Genomic DNA, 7,992 nt, shown 5'->3' with positions numbered 1-7,992 from the left:
CCCCACGAGGTTTGTATTTTCTGTATTTTATAGATTAAGGAAACTTGGAGGCTCAAAATTATTAATAACTTGGGAAGGATCTTACCATTATCACATGACAGAGATGGTCCTCAGAACCATGTATGTTGAACTCCAAAGCCTGCGATGTGCTTAATCATGTTGTTAGTCTATAGCCTCAAGACAGAACATTCTGGAACATAGATCACTATGATTTGTACTGCAGGGCTTACTTCTCTACTTCATGACATCTTGGCTTTTTTTTTTTCTCTGGTGACCAGGCCTATAGATTAGGGTTAATTTCATGACTGAGTTTTATTTAACTCAGGAGTTAATAAACTAAATATTCTCTACTGCTCTTTGCTTTTAGAAGATCTAACGTTCAAAAATGATACTGTAAATGCAAGAAGGTAAAATGAAAATATTTAGAAGTTGGTAAGTTACATGTCCTTTGTTAAAGAAAGATTGGATTTGCCTTGGTCTCTGTTTCTGCCAAAGAAAGACTAAGGACACACAATGCCTAGACTGGTTTTGATGTCTAATAGATGGATTTCTCCTGAGAGGTTTAGATAATCTCTGATATTTATATAGTGGCAATCATATCCCTAGCGCTTAGCAATGGTCAGAAAGATTAGATAAAAGACCCTTAAGAGATTAGAGTAATATAACCCAGACTTTGATGCATCTGTTCTCTGTTGGCCTTCGAAGTCAGGTCCCACATGCCATTTCTCACAGTAAATCCAAGGGACAGTTTTAGGATTCTATACTATGATTATTTTTTCTATTCAGTTATTTTTAATACTATTGTCTTGGTGCCTGAATTTTCCTTGACGTAAAATGTTTAAACACTCAATTCTCTTTTCTTTCATATATTCAGCCTCATAATATGAAGGCTCTTTAATTATACACCAAACTATGACCAATACTGAGATGGACTCTACCTTAATCACTTTTGTAAAGAAAAAGAAAATGATTAATTAATTTCATCTCCTAATCCTCAGACTCCATTCACATTTTTCCAGAACACTCCATTTCTCTTCAACCCACTCCGTGTTTCTCTTCAATCCACAGTAATTAGGGCAAAAGGGATGCTTGGTGATTGGTTGAAAGTGTTGGGATAAAAAGCAAGCCTTTCCACATCCCTTTGATTATTTTTACAGATTGCCCAATGTTCCTTTTTAAAGACTGTTACATTTCTTAAAAGCCCTAGAGTGATTGCTTATACTAATCCTAATGTATATCTAAGCGTATCGGCCTCTTGGCCTGGTTTCTGTGTTTGAAATTGAATGCACATTGAACCCTACCAGGTCCCTTCCTGCTCTCCCATTCCCTCATACATCCATTAACATACATACACAAAGATTTTTTTTTGTCAGTATATATTCTCTAAGGTTCAAAGCATCCCATTAAAATATCCGCACACATTTCTTAACCACTACCAGTCTTCCTGGTGTCAAAAGGAATGCACTCCTTCCATAAGCTTTTCTTACCAAGATACTAAAATATATATATGTATATTTATTTATATATTTATCTTGGTTTACAACCAGTTTCTCCTATACAATGTTTTTATGTTCAGTTCATTATCTCAATCGATGTAGCACTTCCTATCTGAAACAATGTTGTTAATGAAATATTTGACATAAGTTTTGAAATCTAGTAATATTATAATCATAACTTTCAATTGGCTTATTCTTTGACACGGCCCATTTCTTGATTTTCCATTTCAACTACTATTAGTTAATAATAGTTAAAGAAAGTAGAGTGACTAAGAAGAATGTAAAATCACTAAAAGAAGATTATTCTGAAAGTTTTCTTTTCTTTTTGGCAAAAAACAATGGCAAAAGTAGACCTGTCTCCTCTGAGGTTTGAACTCAGGACCCTCAGATTATGAGACTGATGCACTGCCTACTGCACTAAGGAGGCACACGGAGTGACCTGCCTTCTTTATACATCTTTCTCCTGATGCACACACACGCAATCTCAGCATTTTCCTTTGAAGATTGAAAACTGGTAGAATACTAGAATCATCAAATTTCTTTTATTGTCTACAAAGTATATTTCAAGGATTGGCTCCAACTGTCTTTCAAAATCGAAGTTGCTTTAATAATTATAAAAAAAAAATGAGTGGAGTTTTCCAGTGTAGAGATGCAATACACTAACGTAAAGTTAACCAATGTTTTTCTATGACTTTCCCTTATATTAAGCTTATTGCCTTTAAAGATCCAGGAAAGGACTGAGGACATAGTGGGAGCATTTTGAGAAGAGGGTGGATTGCAAAATGTTGCTTATTGTCCTGATACTTAAGATAACTTAATTGTGAAAAATGTAGCTCCATTTTGTTCTGTATCCAGAGACAACTGATAGCATTCTCTTGAAGATCAGAATTTAACTTGCTATCATGGTCCTGGTTGAACAACCATACGATGCCAGGCAGGTCACATAAGGTAATTTCTGTAGCCTTCTAAAGCTACTGGTAGTTTTGGATGATTTTTCCCTGCAGCTCTTCTCTGCTGTCTCTACTGCCTAGTTAAGATAAGAAGAGAGACTAATGTGCTTCCAATCTTAGTAGGTAGAAGAATCACTAAGTGCAAATCTAGGAAACCAGAACAAAGAAATTCAGGCAGGCAGACCTGGGTCAAATGAGGAAGGGAGTTTATTTATTTTTAACTTCTCTGTGGGGCAGTCCGTGTGTTAGATGTAAACTCAATGTGAAGTTAACTTCATGGAAGAAGGACACTGATTTAAAGGAAACCACATATTACTTATTTAATTCACATACCTACACATCTTTAGGATTCCTGTTTTACCTTAGAAAATAGAGCATTAATTGTTTGTCATTTAATTAGTAGCTACCTGAGTTGTCATTTTGAAGTTATCAGTTCTGTACTGTCAGTGATATTTACTCAGATTTGTCCTTTCAAGAGTTCTAAATTTAAGGTTAATTTTGCAGTAAGTTGTCCTTCCAAAACCTATGTGGTCCAAAGGGCAGATAAAACAGTTATTTTGTTTGCTGAAAGAAAAATACATATATGACCATAACATCGTATAGAACACACACCTGCTTTGGAACGCAAAAAACAAAACACTAGAAATGAATCACAGAGAAGAAAAAGAGGGTCAATATAGGAACGTGACTTGAGGATGGACAGCCTACCAGGCAGAATGATGACGTTGTGTTCAGGAGGTTTTTTATTCTGGAGAGTAATTGATTTAGTAAACTGTTGTGTTAAGGCTAGAAATCACAATTACGATACAATCAAATATTTCCGTTGTTTGTTGAAAGATCTTGGCAAAGTTGATTGGTCGTCACACTGAACTAGATTGTAAGCTCCTGTAGGTCAGGAATTACAGTAATTTTTTCTGCACATCTCTTTTAGAAGGTACTCAAAGATGCTATCTGCTTCCCGGATCTATAAAATGGTCCTGTCCAAATCCATCCTCATTCAAGTCCCTAGACACACTTCTGTTTGGGGGCAGAGGGCAAATGAGACTTCAAAGAGTTGCCAAAGGCTTTTCTGCTGGGAAGGCTGAAGAGCTCTTGAGGATTCTTTGATCTCTGCCTCAATCCCCCTCCCCTCACAGTGGCCCCACACATACCTCACAGTCAGTCTTCCGCCAGGCCCCACCCTGGGTCTCTGCTCTCCTCAACTTCTCTCACAGAAGATCCCTGGCGTTCTGGTCTACATTAAGGAACAAAACTAAACAAGAGTGCAAACAATCAACCTTCTAATCCAGACAAGCTGCTATCATAGCCTTTGGCTCCCTTATCTGAAAAGGGAAAACATTGGGGGAAATCTTTTAAATCTCAGCAAAAAATCAAGAGCAGGTTATTTTTTCCTCTTCATTTAATATAGAACCTAGATTCTACTGCCAGTGCTGTCTTTGACTAACTGCAAAAGAACCAAGAGGGAAACTTTCTAGGGAACCGAATCGGAAGTTTATATCCCTCCAGCTATATAATTCTTGAAAATGAAATTTTAAAAATTGAAATTTCAGTCTGTTGTGAATGAACCTATCCTGAAATTGCAGCATTTCATTAACTGCCATGTAAAAGCAGATGATGATTTCTTTTGAGAACGAACTGATGGGGCTGTAGTCAAACAGTATCTAAATGTTAGAATCCCTTACATACTCAAACATGCAGTAAGAACAGTTGGAAATAAATTTCAATGTCATCAAGAGAGGTTTGGTTCATTATAAAATATTGTCTTGAATGTATAAGATGTTTTAGAATATACTTTAAGGAAAGAGAATAGATAATCACTAGCTTTGATGTTTTAGATTTTGAATGCCTGGAGGAAAGGAACTGAACCTCATGACCTTCTGTGGACTCTTTTCTGTGTGGGAAGGTCATTCCAGTCCTAGAATCAGCAGATGGTAACCACACTGGATTGATACCTTAAGTCAAAGCTGGCATATCTCAACACTCAAGTCTGTTCTGCTAAATAGTAGTTGCACAGCCTAATCATCAATACACTTCCCCAAGGATGGGCATTGATTAGCTTAATTTTAAGTTAGCTGGCATGCCCTGAGAACCTTCTATATGCCAAGTTCTATGATTACTGTACTGGTAGGTATAAGGGATAATAGAGCAAAACTGGAAAATTTATTCCCAAATTATATTTACAACTGCAGTTTCATCCTCTGGCTTTTTCTGTTATTATATGATAATTAAAATGTTCGTAGAAGGCTCAACATATAAGACAATCAGTTCTTCCTCCTAAACTTAAGGAGAAACTTGAAAGTTTTTAATGGAGCTTTAATACCTGGGCCTAATTTCTATGCAGGGAGATGTTTTAAATCAGATAAAAAACAGTATAGTGTGTTCATCTCTAAATGAGTATAAAGCTTTTTCCTTTGTCCCTTCATAACTATTCTGGCACCTTTCAACCAGCAAACATAGATGCTGCCCAAAGTTCTACCCTCGGTCTTCAGGTAGAAGAGAGATGTTCTTTTCTCTTATCCACCCACACCCCATCTATGGTCACCTCAAAGCAAATGACTTCTAGTGTCTTTCTTTTGCAGATCTCTATGTCCAGCTCTCTTAACTCCCAATTCTTTCTTCAAATATCCCCTCGACCTAATGTCTACCCCTACTACCCTGTTTAAAATGAAAACTATTCCCTGCCACTGCACCCCAAATCCCATTACCATGCTCTGTTTTTCCATAACATTTAAATATAATAAATAAGTAATCCAATTATTGCTTATTTTTCGTATTCTACCCTCTCCCCAACTGTTATAGAATGTAAGCTCAAGAAGAGCAGGGATTTTGTCTGTTTTGTATCTGATATACATCAAATTTCTTAGAAAAATTCCTGGCACACAGTAGTCCTTCATAAATATTCTTTGAACATATGAACAAATCAACTCCAACTCTTGAATCAACCTTTTTTGCTAAGTGTCTTATTTTCTCATTAGGTTCAAGGCTTGGGTTCCATCTCTGACTCCTTTTTCACTTTTCTCCATATATCCTAAGAGTCAACAAGTGTTGATTATGCTTCATTAATGATGGCTCTCATATCCTTCCTTTGAATTCTGTTCCCACTGCCAGAAGCCTAGTTGAAATTCCCATTTTTTCTTTCCCGATTGAACACAACAGCCTCCTAACTGGTTTCCCTTTCTGTAGTCTTTCACTTTTATAACTCATTTTATATATTGCTGCCTTCCTAAAACAGAGCCTTGACTCTGTGATGGCAGCTCATTGATTCCTTCATCAAATATTTATCAAGAGCAAATATATGCCAGGCAAGGACTGAAAAGACAGAGAAGTCTCTTCATTTGTGGAGTTTATATTCCCAGCTCATTACTCTTCAATAACTCCTCATCGTCTACAAAGTAAAGTCTGGACTATTATATTGACATCAAGATTCTCCGCATCTGGAGCCAGCCCTGATTGCCTAGTGGTTACAGTTTGGTGCTCTCACCACTTCGGCAGCCTGGGTTTGTTTCTGGGTTGGGGAACCACACCGCCTGTCTGTCAGTCGCCATGCTGTGACGGCAGCTCACATAGAAGAACTAGAAGGACTTGCAACTAGGATATACAACTATTCACTGGGGGCTTTGGGAAGGAAAAAGCAAAGAGGAAGATTGGCAACAGACGTTAGCTCAGGGTGAATTTTTCCCAGCAAAAAAAAAAAAGAAAGGTCACATAATGATATAGTATTTAAAAAAAAAGAGAGATTCTCCACATCTGATTGCATCTAACTTTCCCATCTTCATCTCCATCGTAACCCTCTATGTATTCATGCCTTAGGCAAATCAGACCATGTATGATCAATCTTGTTCCATATCTCTGAGTTTACACTGGTTTATCTCTGTGTAACAGACTCTATCCTATAAGAATCCTACACATATCTGATTCCACCACGTCCATGAAGCCTTCTCTAATTTGCTCATTTATTTGGAGATAATCTTTTCTATATTCCTTTTCATCTGTTTTTGCCTCTTTAAAAATACCTATCATCTGGGCTGGCCCCATGGCTTAGCAGTTAAGTGCGCATGCTCCACTACTGGTCGCCCAGGTTCAGATCCCGGCGCGAACCGACGCACTGCTTCTCCGGCCATGCTGAGGCCGCATCCCACATACAGCAACTAGAAGGATGTGCAACTATGACATACAACTACCTACTGGGGCTTTGGGGGAAAAAAAAGGAGGAGGATTGGCAATAGATGTTAGCTCAGAGCCGGTCTTCCTCAGCAAAAAGAGGAGGATTAGCACAGATGTTAGCTCAGGGCTGAACTTCCTCACACACACACAAAAAAATACCTATCATCTAATACTTCGTATGCTACTTATTAGTCTACATGTCTCACCTACCACAATAGATTAGAACCTCCTTGAGGTCAGAGACTCTGCCTTAATCTTGGACTTCCCATAGCACTTGGTGCCCTGGTGTACTTAGGCACTCAATAATATTTGTTGGATAGAAGAGACAAGGGATATCTTTTATCTCTTCCACTCTATATTATACTTATTTTAAACTCAGTCTTAGTGATAACTCTTCACCTTTGAATAAATATCACAATATCCCAATCCATATATCTTGACAAACAATATAATAGAGTGGTTAAGAATCCAAGTTTGTAAGAGAAAAGACTTTATCTTTACTCTGGCCTTATCATGTATTGTGTACCTTGAACAAGTTATTTTTACTTCTGTGTGTTCCATTTTCCACGTTAGTAAAGATGGGCAAACAATTAATACCCTACTCCCAGAGTTATTTAATACTTAAATGTGATAATGAATATACGATAATTAGCACAACATCTGACACTCATTTGATGATAGCTATTATTATTATTGCACAAACAGAGTGTCAGGGTTATCTCTCTACTCCTCATCCCCTCCTTCCTTCATCATTCTCACTCCTGATTCCATGATGGTGTCGTGCTCTATCCTATCCCTGCTTCCTGCTCCCCTAAAACAAACAAACCATCGACCTTTCTTTTGTCCCTATTCAAAGTATACGCATCCAGCAAAAGCCAGTTCAAACCTCACCTTTTTCATGAAGTCTTCTTGGTTTCTTCAGCCTATATTGAGTTTGCTCTTCTGGGAACGATCATGACTTAGGAGGATATACCACACGTTCCATTCTTTCTATACACACTCTGTTTTGAGGCACTTATTTTGACATATTCGTTTTTGTCGCCTCAAATTCATTACATGATATTTGAAAGTAAGGAAATATATATATTTATATATGTATACACACAGACTTATTTATATCTATCTCTATATATAAATATAATATATTTATATATTTTATATAAATATATATTTTTAAAACAAATATATTTATTTATTTATATATATATCTTAAACTCTCCATGATATATAACACAATGCTTTTTAGTCATAGTAAGAAATATGCCTGAGACTTAGGAGCATGGGATGTTAGTTACAAAGAGCTAGGTTTAAATCCTGTCATTTTTTAAAAAATAAGTGATCTTGGACAAGCAACTCAATCTTTTTGAGCCTCACATTTCTTC

At 36.9% G+C, this 7,992-nt stretch overlaps 1 non-coding gene across 1 annotated transcript; it reads right to left on the bottom strand.

Annotated features, from left to right (window-relative positions):
* Nucleotides 1–1,850: 1,850 nt before the first annotated feature.
* On the bottom strand, nucleotides 1,851–1,923 carry TRNAM-CAU (transfer RNA methionine (anticodon CAU)). Its single transcript has one exon. It is a non-coding gene; the product is annotated as a tRNA-Met (tRNA).
* Between the last annotated feature and the right edge of the window lie 6,069 nt (nucleotides 1,924–7,992).

This window comes from Diceros bicornis, chromosome 21 (assembly GCF_020826845.1).
Source record: "Diceros bicornis minor isolate mBicDic1 chromosome 21, mDicBic1.mat.cur, whole genome shotgun sequence".
NCBI classification, from domain to species: Eukaryota; Metazoa; Chordata; class Mammalia; order Perissodactyla; family Rhinocerotidae; genus Diceros; species Diceros bicornis.
The sequence above is the reverse complement of the archived record's forward strand: the minus strand, read 5'-3'. Positions and strand labels throughout refer to the sequence as shown.